Source organism: Pan troglodytes, chromosome 3 (genome assembly GCF_028858775.2).
Source record: "Pan troglodytes isolate AG18354 chromosome 3, NHGRI_mPanTro3-v2.0_pri, whole genome shotgun sequence".
In the NCBI taxonomy this organism is placed as follows: Eukaryota; Metazoa; Chordata; class Mammalia; order Primates; family Hominidae; genus Pan; species Pan troglodytes.
In genome coordinates, this window is record NC_072401.2 from 90,859,588 (window position 1) to 90,883,368 (window position 23,781).

The 23,781-nt window shown below is 38.3% G+C and overlaps 1 long non-coding RNA gene across 1 annotated transcript in view; it reads left to right on the top strand.

Annotated features, from left to right (window-relative positions):
• The first annotated feature begins 1,016 nt into the window (after positions 1 to 1,016).
• Positions 1,017 to 23,781, top strand: part of LOC129143745 (uncharacterized) — a 229,571-nt gene continuing 206,806 nt past the window's right edge. Inside the window, exon 1 of the long non-coding RNA XR_008547566.2 lies at positions 1,017 to 1,562. This is a non-coding gene — a long non-coding RNA (uncharacterized LOC129143745). The remainder of the gene's footprint in view (positions 1,563 to 23,781) is intronic.

Below are 23,781 nucleotides of genomic sequence, written 5' to 3' on the forward strand. Positions count from 1 at the left end.
GCTTCATCCGGGACTGGCAGTTCAGTTTTTCAGTCCTCAGGCTGTTTTAGGCTTGAAGGCAGGGTTTAACCTGGGGGGATGGGGGTCGGGGTGAGAGGTGACAGCATGCTGGCAGTCCTCACAGCCCTCGCTTGCTCTGGGCGCCTCCTCTGCCTGGGCTCCCACTTTGGCTGCACTTAAGGAGCCCTTCAGCCCGCCGCTGCACTGTGGGAACCCCTTTCTCGGCTGGCCAAGGCCGAAGCTGGCTCCCTCAGCTTGCAGGGAGGTGTGGAGGGAGAGGCGCGGGCTGGAACCGGGGCTGCGCGTGGTGCTTGCAGGCCAGTGCGAGTACCAGGTGGGCGTGGGCTCGGCAGGCCCCACACTTGGAGCGGCCGGCCGGCCCCGCCGGCCCCGGGCAGTGAGGAGCTTAGCACCTGGGCCAGCGGCTGCTGTGCTCAATTTCTCGCGGGGCCTTAGCTGCCTTCCCAGGGGGCAGCGCTCGGGACCTGCAGCCCGCCATGCCTGAGCCTCCTGGCTCCTCCGTGGGTTCCTATGCGGCCCCAGCCTCCCCCACGAGCGCTGCCCCCTGCTCCACGGCGCCCAGTCCCATCGACCACCCAAGGGCTGAGGAGTGCTGGTGTGCACTGCTCGGGACTGGCAGGCAGCTCTACCTGCAGCCTCGGTGCGGGATCCACCTGGTGAAGCCAGCTGGGTGCTCCTGAGTCTGGTGGGGACTTGGAGAACCTTTACGTCTAGCTAAGGGATTGTAAATACACCAATCGGCACTCTGTATCTAGCTCAAGGTTTGTAAACACACCAATCAGCACCCTGTTTCTAGCTCAGGGTTTGTGAATGCACCAATCCACACTCTGTATCTAGCTACTCTGGTGGGGCCTTGGAGAACCTTTATGTCTAGCTCAGGGATTGTAAATACACCAATCAGCACCCTGTCAAAACAGACCACTGGGCTCTACCAATCAGCAGGATGTGGGTGGGGCCAGATAAGAGAATAAAAGCAGGCTGCCCCAACCAGCAGTGGCAACTCGCTGGGGTCCTCTTCCACCTTGTGGAAACTTTGTTTTTTCGCTCTTTGCAATACATCTTGCTGCTGCTCACTCTTCGGGTCTGCACTGGCTTTATGAGCTGTAACACTCACTGCGAAGGTCTGTAGCTTCACTCCTGAAGCCAGTGAGACCACGAGCCCACCGGGAGGACCGAAGAACTTCAGACGCGGCGCGTTAAGAGCTGTAACACTCACCGCGAAGGTCTGCAGCTTCACTCCTGAGCCAGCGAGACCACGAACCCACCAGAAGGAAGAAACTCGGAACACATCCGAATATCAGTAGGAACAAACTCCGGACACGCTGCCTTTAAGAACTGTAACACTCACCTCGAGGGTCCGCGGCTTCATTCTTGAAGTCAGTGAGACCAAGAACCCCCCAATTCCGGACACAGGGGGACTTGGCTGCTTCCTGTTTCTATCATAGACGTAGCTGGCCTCAGAATATTCCACTTATGGATGAAAGAATGATAGTGTGATTTTATGGAAGAATTTAAGAAGATGTTGCGGTATCATCGACTTTGTAAGTGTGAAGTGTTTTTACTATTCCACTCACAATTCAGTTCAGGAAATATTTGATTTGGAAAGAGATTTACTACAATTTGCTGGGTCTTCCCAAATAACCGTCTTGACAATTATTAATATCTTAGGCTTAGCAACTCACTCAAATAGACTAAAATAGACTGAATATTTGCTTAGGCCTTCTTAACATGTTTCAGACATATTTTTCTCTTCTTGGTCTTCCTGAGTAACATCTAGTGATCTCCAAATCAAGAGATAAGAGAAACCAAGCATGCCTGGAAGAGACATTTCTTAAAGGTCACCTACAGATCAATACCCACAAAAAGCAAACCACAAATTAATGGAAGGGCATAACAGAAATCATTGCCTTTCTCATTAGGCCCTCTGCCGACTGCCTGTTACGTATTAGATCCACCCTGATTTATTCTAAGCCCTAGACTGCATAGGCTAGTGCTTATTGTCATGGTCATTATAAGCCATTATTATTCATTCCTAGAGTGCAAATGAGCCTCTTATCCTTTAATTCTTCCCTAGGAAAGCACCCCAAGGGAAACATAATTTGCAAAAAAATTGGCCTCCTGATTTCTTTTTGCCTAATGAGTTTAATTTTCGGCTTTGGAAAGGAGAAAGCTAAAGGGACTTGAAACCTACAATGTTAATTCTAATTGATCACTTCAAAGACCTTTTACATTCATAGATGACTGAATCTCAGGGTCAGAAAGTGTCTTAACGGTCTTCTACTCAAGGCACACTAGACTCAGGAGACTGCTGTGAGAAAGAAAAAGAAATCTAGCTTATCTGTCTGTGGGAGATGCTAGAAACAGGGAAACATGAAGGCATAAATAAACAGAGATGTTCCAAGCCTTTTTGAGATCAATATATTTTACTCAGGAAATCTTTATAAAAATGCATTTCTTTGTAAAGACCCTGAAAGATTTATTTCTTGGGTATTACAAGTGAACTGGTTGGTGAAGTGAAGTATTGAGAAATAGGCGATCCACAGCTTGATAGAAATATTGAACCTTCTAAAATGTCATAGAGAAAAACAGTTTAAGGTTAAGGGTGAAGTGACAGATGTTGCACTATGGCAACTTTGATTATAAAATTATTTATTTTTGTTTTGTGAGATCTTCATTTGCCAAACTGCTGATTCTGGAAAACTGGCATAATTCCAATATTTTCCTTCAGAAACTGAAACCGTTTTTGTTCTTTTTCCCATCTTTGGAGGAAGTCCTCTTAAAATGTAGAATTCATATTAATGTAACAGTCTGCAATGTCTGCTCAATTCATGGTAGCCCTGTGATGAAATACTCCGGATATATAGGAATTACCATCATTGACTTCTAGGTTTTATTTGACAGAAAATTCAAGGAGAAGCTGGAATACTTTGTCTCTTTAGCAGTTATATGCTTGGCCTTTCATAGCTATGACTAATACATATACAGTCATGTGTTGCACAATGACATGCTCGTCAATGATGGACTGTATAAACAATAGTGGTACCATAAGATTATAATGATGCCAAGAAATTCCTATTGCCTAGTGACGTTCCAGTGTTGAGAGAAAGAAGCCCCTTTCCAGACCCCAAAAGGGGGTTCTTGGATCTTGTGCAAGAAAAGAATTTGGAGTGAGTTCACAGAGCAAAGTAAAAGCAAGTTTATTAAGAAAGCAAGGAATGAAAGAATAGCTACTCCATAGACAGAGCAGGGCATTCCCAGAAGCAAGAGGAGGAACACATCCACATTAGGTACAATGCTTGTTTGCACGTAAGGTAAGAAAACAAAATATCGTGGAAGAGAGGTGCTCTACTACAAGGGCTGTGACAAAAAGATTGTTAATCGGTGTATAACTACTGTCTTAATAATCTATATTTTTATCTTTGAAGTGAAACTTATTCTTAAACTAAGAATGCTTTTGTTCTTAAGATATTGGGACATCAGGACATTTCCCGGGTCTGTTATTTCCTGCCAGACCCAGGACTTAACAGACCCAGGATATAACAGAGCCAAATGTAAATATCCTGTGACTAAGAATGCTAACCTCCTGGGAAAGCAACCCAGTAGGTCTCAGCCTCATTTTACCCAGCCGCTTTTCAAGATGGAGTCACTGTGGTTTGAATGCCTCTGATAGTAGCATAATGCATTATTCATATGTCTGTGCTGATGCTGGTGTAAACAAACCTCCTGCACTGCCAGTTGTATAAAAGTATAGCACATACATTATGTATAGTACATAATATTTGATGATAATAACTGTTATTGGTTTCTGTAAGTACTGTAATTGTACTTGTTATTTTACAGTGTACTCCTACATATATATATATACACACATATATATATGTAAATTAAATGGAAAGCAGCTTTAGGCAGGTCCTTTAGGAGGTATTCCAGAGGAAGCTATGGTTACAGGAGATGACAGCTCCATGCATGTTATTGCCCATGGAAATCTTCTAGTAGGACAAGATGTGGAGGTGGAAGATAGTGATATTGATGATCTTGATCCCATGTAGGCCTAGGCTAATGTATGTGTTTGTGTCTTAGTTTTTAACAAAACATTTTAAAAAGTAAAAATTAAGAATTTTAAAAATAGGAAAAGCTTGTAGAATGAAGATGTAAATAATTTTTTTACAGCCGTACAGTGCATTTGTGTTTTAAGCTAAATGTTATTATGTGAGTCAAAAAAGTTTAAAAACTTAAGAAATTTATGAATAAAAAAGTTACAGTAAGTTAAGATTAATTATTATTAAAGAAAAGAATTTCTAAAAATAAGTTTGGTGTAACTAAAGTGTACAATATTTATAAAGTCTACAGTAGTTTAGAGTGATGGCCTAGGCCTTCACATTTATGCACCGCTCGCTCATTGATTCACCCAGAGCAACTTCCAGTCCTTCAAGCTCCATTCATAGTAAGTGCCCTGTATTGTACCATTTTTTATCTTTTGTGTTATATTTTTACTGTACTGTTTCTGTGTTTAGGAGTGTCAATACCCACCAGTGTATTACAACTGCCTGTAGTATTCAGTACAGTAACATGCTGTACAGGTTTGTAGCCTAGGAGCAACAGGCTATACCAACTAGCCTAGGTGTGTAGTAGGTTGTACCATCTAGGTTGTATAAGTACACTCTAGGGTGTTCACAAAATGACAAAAATGCCTAGCAACACATTTCTCAGAATGTTTCCCTGTTGTTAAGCGACTCATGACTGTATTTTAAATTTAGAGCATCTTTTCTGAAGAAAATGGTTTAGGAAATACGTAGTCAGAATATGTCATTTTAGGGGACTGTTCTACCCCTCACAGTGTTTTAGGATTATCTTTAATCTTTTCCGGTGATCCAACCCCATATTTCTTCAATCAAACAAAATTATATCTAAACACACTATCTGTATATTTAGAGCTCTTGTCTTGCTTTGTTTAATTGCTTGTACATGAAAATGTCTTCATTTATTTTTTGTTTCAATAGCTTTCTAGTTTATTTTGTTTTAATAGACTTCTAGTTTATTAGCCAGTGCTTCAAGATAGCAAGGCTAGGTTTCTATACTGCCAGCTACAATTATTTGAATCTCTTCTACACTCTTTCTCATGGGTCTTTACATTGCAGTCTCAAATTTACCTGCAGATAACCACTTTATATCTCCTTTTTTGACCTTCTTCTTTGTAATGGCTAATTTTATGTGTCAGCTTGACTGGGCCATGGGATGCCCAGATAGCTGGTTAAAGATTATTTCTGCATGTGTCTTTGAGGACATTTCTGGAAGAGGCTAGTGTTTGAATCAGTGGACTGAGTAAAGCAGATGTTCTCCCCCAGTGTGGGTGGGCATTATCAAAACCATTCAGGGCCTGAATAGAACAAAAAGGCAGAGGAAGTTTGAATTTGCTCTCTGCCTGACTCCTTGAGCTTGGAATGGTTCTACTCCTCTCAGCACTCCTAGTTCTCAGCCTTTAGGCCCACGTTGGATTCTATACCATGGCCCTCCAGCTCTCAGGCCTTCCTTCAAAAAACACCACTGTCTTTGCATCTCTTAGATTGTGGGATTTCTCCACCTCTATCATTGTGTGAGATAATACTTTAAAATAAAATCTCTTTATATATTGGTTCTGTTTCTCTGGGGAACCCTGAATAATACATTCTTTACCTTGTATTCATAGAGTAAAAGTTAAGTGTTCATCTACCTTTGGACTAATTTCTCACGTACAATTTCTATTAACTTACCATTAAGTGTTCCAATCCTAAGTGACTGAATTCTTTTCACCAGATATATTCTGAGCCCACACTAGGTATGAAGCATCAGACTAGGCTCTGGTAGAAGATTTAATGGAGACAATGCCATTTAAACTGGTCTTCAGGGATGAGTAGAATTTGATGGCAGATTTTTTGCTGGGAAAGTTCCTTGAGTGAGGGTAACAATTAAAGCAAAGTCATGTCAGTGGGAAAGTCTTCAGGCAATGTTGGGGAACAGTCAATAAACTAGACAAATGGGAGTACAGGATTTATGAAGGGGAATAATAAGTAAAAATACTGGAATAACAGGTTTAGGCCAGGTTGTGGAGTGTGTATGTGTGTGTATTTGTAATTTTTAAAAGCACATATAAGCAAAAACTAGTAAATAAATGCAAAAATTAAAGGAATCTTTACTTATAAAAAGTTGCAAGCTTAATACATGGAACTTTTATTTTCTTCAATCATTAGAAAGTAACTTGCAGACCTGGTAGCCTATGATCACAAGTACTTTGTTATGCATTTCTTATAAAAAAAGGACTTTCCCTTATACAACCATTCAATCATCCAAATATGGAAATAAATACCACTATTTAGCTAATCCTTAGACTTCATTCAGATTTTCCCAGTTATCCCAACAATGTACTATATAGTGAAAGGATGCTGCTTAAAATCAGATTCTTTTGGGTATTTCTGGGTATTTCAGACACTCACATGTTCTGAGTGTTTCAAGCTACCAAGAATTTTTTTCTATAAGGACACTGCTTGTACACCTATGGAGATAATAGCCCCATTTGGGGGCTGTGTGCAGTGGGCTAGGAAGGAATTGTTAGACTTGTTCCTGAGAGCCTCATTTTGGCTCAGATCACTCCAGCATTGTGTTCCTAGTATATCACAAAAATTTCTCTGTAAAATCAATGTTTTTTTTCTTGTAGGAATTTTATCTTAATAACTTTCATAGGAGACCATGAGTTCTCAACTAGACAACAAAGGACATTCTGAGTGGTATTTGGCATCTCTCCCCCGAAGCCAGGTAATGCAGTCTTTCTCAGGAGGCTGTCCAGGTGGGCTCTTGGTCAGCTCCATGGGTCTTCCAGATGAGTCCATGTGTCTAAACGCTCATGATGACAATGCAGAAAATCCCCACTCTTCTTCACTAGAGCACATTTGAATTGTCTGGAGAAAAGTTTTGAAATTTTCAGCTATCTGACTTATAACTTGTATTTAACCCAAACTGTGGAATAGAAATACAGTCATGGAATTATGCTGAAGAAAAGAATGTAAGGAATGTTCTCTATTACCTTAATTCCCCTTACTCCAGGGTTCCCACAGGCCTATGCAGTACTCAACCTTAGTGTTGATCTTGATTGGTCTGTGGTCTACCCACAAACAGATGTTCACCTGGCAGCAGACAACAGAGGTGGGGAACCTCCCACCATAACATCTACGTTTACTAAAGCAGGGTCCCATGAGGGCTTTTGTCAGGGCTCAAGTCATTCTGTGTAGTTTGGTTAGACTTCAGATCATTCAAGTTTTCTCTTTTAATTATAGCAATATTTTAATCATATTACAGTACATTTTTAGGTCAGAAAATGACTTTCATTTCATTGTCAAGGCAATTTGTGATAAAAATTGAAATAATGCCCAGCATGATTTAAAATTTTAACTCTCAAAATCTTTGAGTTCTAATTATACTGAGTTAAATAAATTTCAAAGCTGTGTGGGTCTCCATGTTGTGGATACACCTGGCTATGATATCTCTATTATTGTATTTTTCATGATCTTATATATTTCCTTACTTTCATCTGATTTGGGTGGAAGATGGAGCTAGAAGCATCAAAAGTTACATAGTGGAATTTTATCAGACTCTGTGGCTGTCTCCTCTCAGTGCCTCATTAGGGAAGATGTAGCTTTTTTGAAGCTGGCTGCAAAGCATCATGCCGATTCCCTGCTGGCATGGTTGGATCTTGGCAAGGACAGGAAGAAAAGCAAAGGAAAATTATTGGTGACCCAAAGCTGTTGTGACATTGAGGAAAAAAAGAAAATTGTCCCAATGGGACCTTTGTAACTGAACTCCAAGGTTTGTAGACTTATGTTTCAATAACATTGGATTCACTTTTCAAAGTATATTGTTATTTTAAAAACTCAAATGTGAAACATAAGCCTCTACATATGTTTATAAAACATATAAACACTAATATGGAAAAGAAGAATGAGAATATTTCCATTTTATCTATGTTGCAAGCGGGAGAGGTGCTTCATTGGGATTTATAAAGGGAAGTTTAAAGAGTAGATTTTCCAGTGTTGCTTGCCAGGCTTTTCTTTCAGGAAATGTCCTTCCATCATCTCAAACAAGAGTTCCCTGTTCCCAGCCTTTGACATTTACTGGTAGAATGTTTGGTCATCACAGTAGAACACAATGTTTACTTTGTTAAAAGGAAATTTATCACTTATTTTATTAGTTTTGGATGACGCTTGTGGATAAAGGGCAATTCCTTATAAAAGTGTTAACAATGTAATTCCATAGGTGTATAGTAACGGTTTGATCTTTAAAATGCATGCTAAATTGTTTTACTAAATTCTATTGACTCCTTTTTTAAATTTTTTTTCGTGTGTGTGTGTGTACGGAGACGGGGTCTCGCTGTGTTGCCAGAGCTGAGTTGTTCTCAAACGCCTGAGCTCAAGCGATCCTCCTGCCTTGGCCTCCCAAACTGCTGGGATTGCAGGCATGAGCCACCATGCCCAGTTGACTTATTTTTTTTTTAAGTCATACCAAAAAGGAAAAAATCACATGTTAAATAGAGTGAAATCTATTATAGCAGACATTCGTATTACTTAAGTTCTAGTTGGGCCATAGAATTCTTTCCCTGCACATCACTCGATATAGCAAAGTAGGAGATACTTGATATCTCATATCTTACATGGTTTCTAGTCCATCAGAATATCACCATGTCATTTTCAAATGGTATCTCCAAGAGGCATATTTCTGCTTTGTATTATTGCATGTCCCTGGGGTTAAAAATTTAGGTATAGTGAATTAAAGCTTCTCTAAGTCAGATTTCCATTTTCTGTGAAATAAAGATAATAACTGTTAGGTCCACTCCAGAGATTTGTAGTGATGGTCAGATGAGAAAATGTCTACAACATTAATTTATAAATGTGTTAGCATTATACAAATTTGCAGGATTGTTATTATTACTATTTAGATTCATAATTACTTGGTTTCTTTTTTCTATAAAAATGAAAACTAGACAAAACCAGTAATTTAGTATCTGTGCATTAAGTTAGTCACAAATTTGGCACAGTCCCTCTTTCGTGTTCACAGTCCATGCGTGCAAGGATGACCAATGGTAGTGCTTGGATGCGGCCATATTGGGTGTTAAGAAAGGCAGCAGAGAAGTAGCTAGTTCTTCAGGTCACATCCCTTAGCTGGCAAGTAATAGCATTATGTGCATCTTTCCCATAGAAATTGAAACTGGGTTTTTAGAAAATATGGGACATGAAGTTTTATTTTGGAAGAGACATTTTTATTCTAGAGAAAGCCTATGCATGTTACATTATTCCATTTCCCTTTACTTTCTTCATTTTAGGGGAAAATCTGTCAAATGAATTCTAAGTATACTAGGTAGATTTTGAACTTTCTTTTTAAGTCCTTAAACCTTGATAGCTCTGTTAGCAACTAACTTTAAGACTTTCAGACTTTTTTAGTCTTAAAGTCATTCAATGAGAAGGACATCTCAAAAAGCAGCTTTGGAAGATGTTAACATATTATCTCTGCTGGTAGAAGCAAATAATTCAAGACTGAAAAGGTACCTCCCTACTCAATCTTTAAGGAAGCGAATCCCATTCCTGTGTAATTTACTTATATCTTTGGAGTATTTATTATTTCTCTGCTGGCTACCTGTGGAAGGAGCAACAGGGGAGCATGAGAGAAATATATAGCATACTTTAGATCTCAAGGGACTGAGAGTTTTAGTATTTGTCAAGATGTATATTAGCAGTGTGAAACAGAGGACCATAGAAAGTGATATGTAACAAAATATTTAATTGAGTGTTTTAAAAGAAAACCAGAGCTGGATAGTAAAGGAGTTCATTTGGGAACTGTTGAGACTTCAGTGTAGAACTGGGCTCAATTCTGAAAACAGCATGGGCAAGAGGGGATTTATAGTTAAGGATCAGGTTGGGGGTCAATGGATGAAAAATTACAAAGAGGAAACATCAGAAGTTGGGGATTCTGATTAAACAAACTAACAGGATTCTCACAAGAGGGAGGCAAGGGTGATCAGATCTAGAAGGTGTGTGAAGGATGAGGAACTTGATCAGATACCGAGGGTGATCAGGCCAGGGGTGGTGGTTCAGGTCTGTAATCCATTACTTTGGGAGGCAGAGGCGGGTGGATCACCTGAGGTCAGGAGTTCAAGACAAGCCTGACTAACATGGTGAAACCCCATCTGTGCTAAAAATACAAAAACTAGCCAGGTGTGGTAGCGCGTGCCTCTACTCCCAGCTACTCAGGAGGCTGAGGCAGGAGAATCGCTTGAATCCAGGAGTCAGAGGTTGCAGTGAGCTCAGATCACAGCACTGTGCTCCAGCCTGAGCAACAGAGTGAGACTCTGTCTCAAAAGAAAAAAAAAAAAAAAGAAAGATACTGAGGGTGATCAGATATTAAGGATGGGGGATGCTTGCTAAACTGACTTAGGACTTCTGCTAAAATAGCACAATGCAGAGACAGAAAATTCCACAGGTTGAAACTTAGTTGGGTATAGGGTTCAGAGGAGCCTGACTAAAGTTTGGACAAGGAGCCTATCTTGTCAATACAACTAGGTGCTGATTTATAAATTATATGCAATTTGTAATAGAACAGCTGCCTATGTAGGGGCTGTTTTGATCTAAATTATACAATAATTGAAACTTGATTCAATTGGTGACTTTCCCTACTATCAATATTTTACATAAATACTTTTTTTCTGCTCCATCACTACTCTTCACTCTTGCTTGGGTTTTTAAATGACCAGAATGAGCCATACAATAATACTGATATAATTGCTAACACTTTGTTCTCAGCACCACCTCCTCATCCTTCTCCCTTCCTGTACCTCCTTTTCCTCCTTTTTTGGTAGACTTTTTTTTTTTGTCTTGTAACATCAAAATTGGAAAATAGGAAACTGAAAACCTTTACACACTTAAGTCAATTCCTAGAATTTTAATAAAGTGATAGTTCTGGATGTTTCTAAAACTATTCAGTGAAATACAAAAATGCTGCTGCTGAGATTTTGTTTTCATTAAATCTTTTCTGAAATTGCTTATATTACATGAACAAATAAAATTGTCCTACTGTATGATAAAGGCAAAGTAATACTGGCAGAATTGCAGGCTTGTGAGTCCAATTTTTAAATTAGACAAGAGGAAAAAAGCTTCCTGAATTTGCAATGAATGTATGTCATTATTCTTCATGTTCCATTTCTTTCTTCATTTATCCTAGTACCTCTTGAGAATCTTCAGATTCTTGCTTTTCTTTTTTTCTTACTGTAAAACAGCATGTCCCATATTTCAAAGAGGCTTTTTGTAGGATAATTTAAAACTTATTTTTTTCCAAGGGGATGGTGAATCCATTTGTGCTTTCTCTATTCAGTTTATCTCTTGTTTACAGGTTTATGGAAAATGAGATTATCACAATTTATATTATAGTTTCCTAGATGACCAGCAGAAGTTCTTTACTGACTTAGTAATGGCAAATGGACAGGTTGAGCTGAACCAACAGTTGGGAGAAACCAAACAGTTTCTAGGTCATTCTTGATTTATGGATTAGGTTGTAAAATGACTAAGCTTTACATTTTAATATGTGTGTATAATATTAATTTCACAATGAAAAACTTTCAGGATTTTTGTGAATTACTTAAAATTAATCTTCCTAATTAATTTACATAATATGATTTTCTAAAGAGTAACAATCAGAAGAGGCTAAGAATTTCATACTTTTATAGGCGAGTGGAAGAGATAGCCTTTCCTCCATTTATTTACATCATATTATCATTTACTTGGAAAGGACAAGATCTTGAATTTCTGCATTCAGGGTTTATTTCTTCTAATAAACTTCCTAAAGATCAACTCCTAATTTTTTAGGGACTGTAATTTATATCACAGAATTAGCATTTTTTCAGATAGTTTCTTGTTTTCTAATTTTACTATATAATTGGCTGAATCTTATAATAAATGCTGTGATTACCACACTTGGTCTTAGCCAAAAGGCCGAGAAGCGATATGATTACTAATTCTGTAAAACTGTTAATGCCTTCATGAATTATTTCATCTTTGATGTATGCTTATGTTTCTACCATGTTTAAAATTTCCTGTTTTTTTTTTGTTGTGTGTTGAGACCGTAACAATTAAGTACTAAAAAAACTTATGGATTAATAAGCTATGAATCCACCTAGTGTGAAAATGACAGTCACTATACTTTTAGAAATAATAATAGCACTAGGTTCCAGATTCTGTAAGGTCAGGGAAAATGTCTACTGTATTTGCATTTGTTCTTAAACCCTTTAAGAAACCCTTAAGAAAGGTTTTCAGAACTCAGAGGGTTTTTGTTTAAAGGACTTTATTAATCAATGTAACCTTGTCTACACTGTGTTACTTCAGAATTCAAAATATTAAAGGAATAAGTAATTTAAAAACTACTAGTATTTCTTAAATAATTAAATTTGATACTTTAGTGGACATCAAAAGGTTTTTGCATAATACTTTCTTGGGAAATATTGTATCCACAAACAAAAACATATGTACAGGTATCAGTCACATTTGCCTGGGAACATCAATGAGGCTGGCATTCTAGGTTTGTTTTGTCTTATGTTGAAATCAGAATTAATCTCTTTTTTTGAAGTTATTATTTTTGAGTAAAGAATTTAGAAATTAATTAAAATAGGTATGTGTTTGAACTACTAGAGCAACATTGTGATTTTGTGGGGAAAATACCATTAAGTGAAGGGACTTGCTTTTCTGGATACTTCACACTGCCTGTTTAATGAATAACCCATTTAGATTTAATTTATACCTGCTGTGTTGTGGTATAACAATGAACCATTATATCTCCAAAGTATGAAGTTAATGAAATAATACCTATCTGGAGTTGGATATTACACACACAGAGATTCTTTCTCTTGTTTAAAGCTAATTAACATGAAAGACAATTTGACCACTTTAAATGAATAAAGAAGAAAATGAGAATGATGTGTCCACAGTGAGGCAGGCAATGGAAAGTTTAGCTATGAAAGAAAAGTTGAACAAGTACAAGCCACATACACTTTTCAAATTATTCTAGCTTTGAGAAAAGAAATATCTTTTCAGAGAATCTTTAAACTGTGTAGTATCAGCTTAAACGATCTGTTATTCATATAGGTTCAACCTAATTCTCTACTACGTCATGTATATGAAACCTATTATATTATTAGTATAGTAAGTGTGGGAAGAAATCTATTGAAGAAAGTGAAGCAAGTGATTAAAACAATGTTTAAATGTGTATGAACACTTCTCAATGAAGCTGTCCATAGCTGGGTGGTAGTAGGGGCCTTATTTGGATAGCATCCTTGGAAAGGTGGAGATTGAGAAACAGTCACAGAAGTTTTATTTCTATGAGTCCTTTATTTTGGAACTGATAAGACTCTTCCTAATGAAGAGTTAAGACGGAGCTTCCTCAGCCTCTGAAATCTGGAACACCTCAACAGTCATGAGGAGACAAGAGATTACCCCAAAATGTTTCACATTCTTTCACAGAAAGAAGCTAAAACTAAGAATGAAAATCCTGGGCTGGGCGCAGTGGCTCACGCCTGTAATCCCAGCACTTGGGGAGGCCAAGGCGGGCGGATCACGAGGTCAGGAGATCGAGACCATCCTGGCTAACACGGTGAAACCCCGTCTCTACTAAAAAAAAATATTAAAAATTAGCCGGGCGTGGTGGCGGGCGCCTGTAGTCCCAGCTACTCAGGAGGCTGAGGCAGGAGAATGGCGTGAACCCTGGAGGCGGAGCTTGCAGTGACCCGAGATCGCGCCACTGCACTCCAGCCTGGGCGACAGAGCGAGACTCCATCTCAAAAAAAATAGAAAATCTTTTGGGAAGTCCAGAGAGTTGTAACCTCCCATAGTGGGGAACAAAAATGTCACCTGGGAGCCAATGTTAATGCTAGATTTCTGCACCCTACTGCAGAGATTCTAACTCAGTAGTTCTAGGCCAGGAATTGATATGTCAAGGGGTTCTGACATATCAATTCACTACTCTGAGAAACTCTGACCTAGAAACAAAACTAAGGTGGTCAGAATAACTTTGCATACTATCCAACCCTGATCAAAATTTATAAACTTTATGATGGAAAAATGTTGTTCTCCAAATTCTGTTGCTCCCGCTCCAAATGACAGAATAAAGAGAAGCTAGTGATAGCAGCGGTATAGAAGAGGTAAATGAGGCTATAAGACCACATCTGGAGATAAAGCATATGGCAGTTGAAGAGTGGGAAACACCATCATGAATTCACAGAAAAGTCAGGGTACCTGGTAGATTAGGGCTGTAATAATAAATGTTAGGTGGGTACTTGGCGCAAAATATTTGAAGTTTTTACCCTATTGCATAGTGGTCTCAGGTTTGATATGGCCTGCAGAAAATTTACCTTTGAAAGCACTTGAAGGATATGATATTTTGTTTGTTTTAGGAAATGGAAGTTAGTGTATGTAGAAAGCCTTCTTGAATTGTCACAAAGAAGTGGAACTATATTAAATTCTATGCACAACATTTTCATAGTATGACCTTGCCTGCTCCTCTCTAAAATGCACTTAATTCACAAGTTTAAAAATATTACCTGCATATCATTTGTCAAATAAATCTTCTTAGTTTGACATTATCATCCCATATACTTTCATAATGTTGCCTTTTATTTTTTTTAATATGCAATATACTTTTTATTTTGAAATAGATTCGTAGAAAAGTTTTAAAGATAGAATGGGGAGTCCCATATACCTCTCACCCAGTTTCTCCTATTGTTAACATCTTATACGATCAGGGCACATTTGCCAAAACTAAGAAACCACTGGTACATTACTATTACTTTAAGGTAATAGTACTAGTTTTTTTCACCAATTATTTTCTGATCTAAGACCCAATCCAGGGATACCTAGGTAGTATTTGATTATGATGTCAATTGTTTGGAAGCAACTCCTAAATCCATTCCACACTAAAGGGATCAATCGGGAATTAAGCTCCACCTTTTGGAGGGGAGAGTAACTACATAAATTATTTAGAATTCTTCTTTAAGAAAGATTTGTCTCTTCTGCCCCCATTTGTTTATTTATTCAGTCATTTATTTACATCAGTATGGACTCATGGGTATTTACTTTGTACTTTGGATTATAATCTAGTACTGAGTTAATTAGGTTGTTGTTCAAATTGTTCCAGCTTTAGTCATTGTGACCTCTTTCAGGTTGGCTTTTGGGTCCTTTGACATGCCCCATCATTTGTTTTTTAAGTACTTCCTACTTTCTGGCACTACAAGATGTTTCAGGCTCATGTTGTATTTGCCTGCCCCATTCATAGAATCAGTTGCCTTTGATTTTTAGCCTCAAAGAAGACAGAAAGTAAATGTATTTGGTTTCCTATGGACAATACCTTGTGTAATATTATGAATGCTTATGGTGATACTTACGTTTATAAGGCCAAGAACAAAATAGGATCTAATTAGGTTCATTTCCTATTAGGACAATATGAAACAAATACTCCTATCTGGCCTGAAGGCATTACTAGGAAAGTGATAAAGGTGACAATTTAGAATGGATTTTACCTTTTCTTTGTCATTTCTCATCAATAGGTAGAAACAGTTTTGAGAGAACACTGTGGAGAAGGGTGGCTGTTTCACCACTTAGCACACACAAACTTAGGCATGGCCTTGTTCTTTGCTCTTTTCAGCCACCTTAGTTTCCAGGGTAAATAACACTGGCCCCAGACCTAAAGCAGTGAAGAATTATCTTCGTCAACAGATAAAGATGAATAGTTTATTGCCTTTTTCTTACTCCTTCCCATCTCTCCTTCTATTGCTTGATTAACATGTACTAAAAATTCTGGTGCTCCTGTTATTTTAACCAACAAATGAATGGATTATATCCATCTTTTTTATATTCTTTATTATCCTTTTCCACTGTTGTTGTATCCAAAACAATGAGATTAGTCCAAAAATTCTTTCTATCCTCTGGTACAGCTGGAAATTAGCTTGCTGGCTGTTTGCCTACTTTTTCCTTCTTAATGAATAGAGGATGTACTGTCCAACAGGTAATGACTATACAGTGCAGGTTCGAGGGTGATGGTCCATTTAGAAGGCAGCTTACAGTTTTATTATAAATATAAATAGTTATTAGGAAAAACAAGCAAATGAACAAATGAGATAAAACATCTCTGAATGTGTCTCCTAAATGATCATACAACAAAGGCCTGCCCACAAAAGAAGGAATTTATACTGGAAAATTCACAGGGATTAGTAGTTTTATGCACATGTGTAGAAAGACATATCATCACCAAATTACATTCATGAAGCAAAAGTTCTGGATCTCCCTGAAATAGAGCTCCTGAAATATTTAATTCTAATGCACAGTACTTGAAAGTATCAGATACTTTTCCCCTAAAGCTTTGGTGTTGTCTAACCTTCTTTCAGTTATCTTGATTATTTTTTTGAATTTAGGCATAATTAGGTGGTTATACTAGACTGCAAGGTCTTTTTCAAATTATTGGCAAACCCAAACACAAAGAACAGATTGTCATTACTTTGATGCTGGTAAAAGTGGGTTTTAGTACTTAGAGAAATGGATTTTGTTTTGCTAAAAAGTCACTGGGGACACATGTCAGCAAAAAGAAAAGGAAACACATGCTGACTGTTTCCCCAGACAAGTGGTTTTCAAACTGGTACACATTAGAATCACCGGAGAGGTATGAAAAACTTCTGATGCCGGGGTAACAATATCTGCAGTGGGGTCCAGGCACTGGCATCTTTTAAGGCTTCCCAGGTGATTATAATGTGCATTCCATGTAATAAAACAATAATTTTCATATTTTAGTAAACATTTAAAATATCTGTATCATTTGTTAACAATACAGATTCTTGGGGCCAGCTCCAGTGTTCTCATTTCTTGATTAGGTGTGGAGTCCAGAAATCTATGTTTTAAAAGAATAAATCTTTAGGTACTTGGTTCTTTGCATGATACTTTAGTCTTATTCCATAACTGCTTGTGATGCCAAAAAAGGCTCTGGCAGCAGCCCACCCCGGATTTGTACTGCTGCCTGGAGCTGGCCAAAGCTCTATGGAACTGTTTGGTTTTCTTTGCAAGCCTGGGATCTCTTTATTTCATGTACGTTGGCCACATATGCCCTTTCTCATCAGCTGTCTAGATATCTCATCGTTGAACATTCAGCTCCTATATTACCTAGCTTTAGAATTTCTGTATTCTTCAGGCTCCCCCTCTTCCTGTTCCTGTTCCCCTACAGCAATTGTACAATTATCTTACTGTTTTGTGAACCTTAGTATTCTTATCTGTGTCTTCTGTAAGACTTTACATTCCTTGAGATGACTAACCATGACTTGCTGATTGTAGTTGTAGTGCCTGCCTCAATTCCTTATAACTTGGCACCCCAAAACTTCAAGTCTGATAGGTAAAACATTATAAGAAATTGTACTGTGAGACATTCTAGCTCAAGGATAAATACAATACGCCATGAAAATACAGATATTTTTGTTCACCTACAAATTTAATTTATTCGTGACATTTCTTCTCTTTCCCCATAATTAGTATAAATAATTCAGAGGAGGCTATATTCTGTTTAACTGTGAATAAGAAGTTCACATGCTGTTGACTCAATATTCTAAGCTATTGGAAAGGAACAAAACTAGATAATCCAAAAATCACTTATATTTATGTTTGGAGTACATTTTGGCATTTCCTTTGTAATAAATGTGGTCGATGCTCTAGGAATTCCCAGTATTTCATACAAAAGATTGAAGGCACATCTGTAATACCTGATTCTTCAGAAGCTAAAAGCTGTTCTCTGCTATTTAGCTCCTCCACAAGCTACTCATATGCCCCGCTTTTCCAAGGACTCCTCTGGGAATAAGAGAATAATATTGAAATTAAAAGGAACAAAAAGGGATTGGCATTTGTCATGTGCTGTGTGTTTTAATCTAGGACTCTTTCCCCTCAAATAGAGTGCTTTCTTATTTCTGACCCCAGGTAAAAGAACATTCTGTTTATGATAACAAAAGAGATAGTCAAGCAAAATAAGTTGTATTCATAAAATCTTGAAATCAATGTAAAAGTATCGGGTAACTTCTAAGGATGATAAATTAGATTTATGTTTTCTTCACCATAAATATTGAACCATTTGTAGTGGAACCTCCTTTTTTTCAGAAAGATTTTTAAGAACTCTAAAAATAGGAAAATTTAACTTTCTTCAAAGTAAACACTCTCAGTAGGAAAAAACACTGAAAATTTACAAAATTCAGATTAGAATAAGTCATGATTTTTTTTAGAAGCATAAAATATGCTCATGGATATGTAAATGTGGTGGATTATTTCCTATCATCTTCTATCTCTTTACGTGATATATTCCTTAGTATTGATAAAGTTTACAAAGCAGTCATTAAAATATTCTCTTTAAATCTCTGACTTTACTTGTTGATTTGACTGGTTGCTTCTCCAGTATTTGCTGTTTTCCTTCCCCACTGGGCAAAGCCAGGGGATCTGAGTAGGCAGAAGCTGAAGAGCACATTTATATTCTCTTTCTGACTGAGATTGGTTCAAGGATAAGAACTTGGCACAGGTTTGTCCACTCAGAGTAAAGCCCAGAACTTTTAGTCAATAGTTAGGGTGGCAAACATCTTCCTTTGGGACTGGAAGGAAGAGCATACATTACTCAAATTGCACCTGGTAATCGTTTTGTCACCAAGAGAAGACTTAGTCTTGGGATAAAGCTGACAGGGTCTTGGTGAAATGATTTACTTATCAAATCAAATCACATCTGATTTGAGCCATTTTCTCCTGTAGACTTTTGAGCTATTTTAACTCATTAATCATCTTATTGTGTACAACAATGTGAGCTGGATTTTCTGTTACTTGCAATGAAAAGACTATCATTTGCAACTTAGCAGATGATGTGGTTTGGCTGTGTCACCACCTAAATCTCATCTTGAATTGTAACTCCCACAATTCCCACATATTGTGGGAGGGACCCAGTGGGAGGTAGTTAAATCATGGGGGCGGGTCTCTCTCATTGTTCTTGCAATGGTGAGTGGGTCTCATGAGATCTGATGGTTTTAAAAAGGAGTTCCCCTGCACAAGTTCTCTCTCTCTTTCTCTTTGCCTGCTGCCATCCATGTAAGATGTGACTTGCTCCTCCTTGCTTTCCACCATGATTCTGAGACCTCCCCAGCCACATGGAACTTTAAGTCCATTAAATCGCTTTTTCTTCCCAGTCTTGGGTATGTCTTTATCAGCAGCCTGAAAACGGACTAATACAGTAGACTTGAGTACCTATGGCTGACATGTTTTTTTTCAAATGAAAGAGTAACAAATTGGTAATGTCAATATGTTACAGGAAAAAACAAAAACAAAACAAAACAAAAAAACCCAACAGCCTCCCAATAAAATATAATAGAATTTACATCTGTGGCATCATGTGTTTGAACCAGTCCTTATAAATGGAAACTAGTTTTTCTTGTTGCATTTTGCATTTCCTTCCCAATCATGACAGAATAAGAAAGTGTCACACAAAACTTGGATGGCCTATTTGGATGGGTAATTTTTAGATGATTTAGTCCTATCCCTTCATTTTATAGATGAAGAAACCAAACCTCAGTGAGATTGAGTTGGACAAGAGCTGAGACAGATGTTCCCATCTGACTTCTGATGTACCCTCTTTCCACTGTAGTATGAGGTCTCCAGAAAGAAATTTAGAAACCAATGGCTGAATGAGGTAGATTGAAATATTGTTTTGTTCCCTTCCCTATAAGGGGATTATATCTCTTTGTCCTTGCCATGTCACTTTCAGTATCTCCCTCTACTTTCTCACTTTCTGCCCTAGGCTTGATCATGTGACTTCCTGAGGTAAATGTGAGTAGATGTGACAGAATTATGAAATGTAACTGTGTGAGGCATCCTGCTCTCATGCTATTATGACAAGTCCCAGATGGTGGCTGTTCTTTCGTCCTGGTCTTTGAATGAGAAAACCCATGGAGCAGTGCCTCAGCCTGTAGCAGAGCCGCAGCTGCATTTAACATGAATGGGCATGAAAAATGTATTGTAGGAAACCAATGAAACTTGAGAGGGTTTGTTACTGCAGCAAAGCTGATGAATACTGTGAAAATCAGGAGTAATTATCCCATGTGGTATGAAGTAAGAAAGGAAGACATTACTATGCATTTAGAACATACCCCTTGCTTTTCTTGGCGCTTTGTCCATGGACATGATTGGTAATGCTTTTTCCTCCCAGAGTATTGTGAAAGGACAAAATACTTGTTGGTTTCATTCTTACGCCAATAACATCTTACAGAAACTCGGTTCACTTACTTCATTATTTTATGTTAATTGTGAGGAAGGAGAAGAAATGGGATAAACAAAGTTTACAGAAAAATAACAATATCTATATTAATATGGCAACTGAAGTCTAACCTGTGGCAGGGCATCAAGCTAATATATTACATATTTTCAAGTGTATCTTGCACTTGACTGTGAGCATTTAAGGAAGGCACTATATCTGCCTGGAAGAGCTAGGGAACTTCCCAGAGGGGTGATATAATTTGAATGTTTGTCCTCTCCAAATCTCATGTTGAAATGTAATCCCCAGTGTTGGAGGTGGGGCCTGGTTGAAGATGTTTGGGTCATGGGGATGGACCCCTCATAAATGGTCTTGGTGCCCTCTCTGCAATAATGAGTTTATGTGAGATCTGGTTGTTTAGGGGAGGCTGGCACCTCTGTCTCTCTCCCGTGCTCCCTCTTTTGCCATGTGATACATCAGCTCCCCCTTCACCTTCGGCCATAATTGTAAGCTTCCGGAGGCCTCACCAGCAGCTGAGCAGATGCTGGCGCCATGCCTGCACAGTCCACAGAACCATGAGCAAAATAAATCCTTATTTATAAATTATCCAGTCTCAAGTATTCCTTTATAACAATGCAGAACAGACTAATACAGAAAATAAGAGCATAATAGGTAATCCAAATGTCAAAAGATGTTAGGAAGTTATGAAGATGGGCTGAAGGGAGGTAACTTCCAGAGGGACCACTATATGCAAGGACAACGAGTCACCAAGAGGAAGTCACTTGTAGCTAACACAGAGGGCAAACGTGAGGGAGGAGCAGGTATGGGCCCAGCCACGGCTGACTCTGCTTATCATCCTGAGGTTCTGGCCCTCATGCTGTGCATAATAAAATGTCACTGAAGGAATACCATCAAGGTACTGCCATGGTCAGAATCTAGTTTTACAAATATTTCTTTATTCAGGGGAGAAGGAAGAAAATGAAACCTGGTAACACTGATATGGAGACTTTAACAGCTATTTGTATTAGCGTGGATAAGAAATGCGAAGATCCTGCATTAAAGCAATGGCTGTGGGATAGATGAATTATTTAGATTTGTTATAAGGTGCACTCCACTGAATTTTGTGAGGGTTGTTTTAGAATAAGTCACTTTACCTAGGCAGATACATATATAGGAAAGTTTTGTCAGATATCTTAATAGGAAAAAAAGGGGAAACAGCCTAATATAATGATTTTGGATTTGAGGCTAGGAGGGAGTAACATTTACTATCTCTCTGGTATTAATTATTAATCCTTTTTAAGTCTCAGTCTTCTTACCTGTATCTTGCATATAATAAAGTACCTTTCTTGTAGGATTATCACAATGAAATGAGATGGAGTTGGGGTTCAAGCAGGCTGGTGGGAAAAATATTAAAGATAGTTATATAATAGCCAAAAACTCTCTTGGGAAGCCCGAGAGTTTGCATAGCTTCAGATTGCTTGGCTGAAGGCAGCCAGGGTCTCTTTGCAGGAGTCAGAAAGATTAGGGTGCAAGTACAAAGGAATGTGGGAAGTTTATCTTACTAACCTGCTTACTTATACAGGCTTAAGACTAACCTTTCAAACTACCCCTACCTGTGGGTACTTTATGGCCTCCTACTTGGGGGCAGCAGTCTGCAGAAGTTTATTACCCGCAAATGGTGTTTGCTTTAGGCTCCGAACCTGGCCTTTAATCTTTACCCTCTAGTGGTGTTTACTCACAACTTTTGCTAATTAGTCTTACTGAATAAATGCAAGCCTGACTAGCAGATGAGGGCTGAGTCACAACTGTTTACAGAACTCAGCTTGGAACCTGTAAGCTGCTCGGACCCTCAGCTGGACTGGCAGAGCAGAATATCCGTGTGTCAGTGTACTTTATTCATCCGTCGCCGAATCAGGGGTCTGCAGGAACAGACCCCCCGCAGCTAGTGCCCCCGTGAAAAGAGCGCTGCCTCAAGATGGGACATGAAAATACTTAACCATTGACTCTGCCTAAAGGATGAATAATTTTTTGGTCATATCTTTTTTTCCCCTGATTCTTATTAGTTCTGTAACATCAGTTGGGATAGAAAATATGGAAGATTTCAGGTGAAAAAAGAAGAGGTAGACAAGTTTGATTTGAATATCTAGAATCTGATTTTCCTGTAAGATATCCAGATGGAATTATCTAAACAGGTAGTTGGAATTTCAAAATGGTCTCTGGTAAGTGATTAGCAGTTCAAAGTCTGAGAATGAGAAGAAAGTATAGCGGAGAAGTATAGGTCATATTAAAATTGATCCCACAGGTGTGAAAGTATTGCCAGAGAGAATGCATAGGAATCAGAAGGGTTAGGGGCCAGGAGCCAAGAAAGGAGGTGAGAAGGAGTAGCTGGACAGTGGGTGGTAATTAGCTTAATGTTCTGTAAAGCAAGCAAGAAATTTTTACAAGAAGGAATTTAATTATGGATAAACACTCCAGATAAGAGCATGTAATATGCTGAGAAGATGAAATATACTAGTTACAGAGACGTGGTGGAGGCAGAAGCTAGATATACTAAAGGGTGAATGAAAAGTGATTAAGGAGAGAACAGGAATGTAAGGTTGTTCTTTTAAGGCCCTGGAGTGTGAAGGCAAGAGGACTGCAAAGACTACTGGTTGCCTAGTCAATTTCAATTCTCAGTACCAGAATCCTTCTAATTTTGGTTACTGTAATATGATCAGTTTAAAATGACATTCCCAAGCCTCCTTGCAGTTGGGTGACTAATGAGATATAATGGCCACCCATTGGGTGGGCTTGGGCTTCCAAGAAAGCTCTTTAAAGGACTGACACAGCTGGGAGACATGTCCTTTTCCCCTCTCCTTTCTCTACCTTCCTGAAATGGAAATGAAATAGCTGAAGTTACAGCAACCGTCTTGGGACCTTGTAAAAATGGTCAAGAGAATCTCAGATACTTTAGCATTAATATGCTTGAAGTCCTGAATCAATGGCATCAACTGTTTACTTCTATTATGTGAGATAAATATGTATTTTAAATCCCTGTGGTTGGCACTGTTTTTAGCGGCCAAATATAAACTGACAAAGTGTGATAGCTAGATGATATAAGGTTAAAAGAATATCTCTATTCCTAGTCAAAGTAGTATCTTACAACTTCTTTGAGGTTATTTTTTAGATTGATTTACTATTTTTCCCTCAATAGGGAACATGGATAAATCACTTCACTGTCAGGTACTCTGTAGTAACCCAAAAAAATGTGCATCTTTTCACTCTTTCTTCTTATTCTCTCCATCCCCTTCTTTCCATCTTTCTTCTGTCTCCCCCTCTCCTACTTTCCTGATAGGTAAGATGCTTTCTGATAGATCAAGAGGTTAATAAACTTTGGATAATTGGATGTAAAGTGTTTGAACAATAAAATCTCTGCAGATAGGAAGATATTTAAGGGTTAGCTTAAAACAT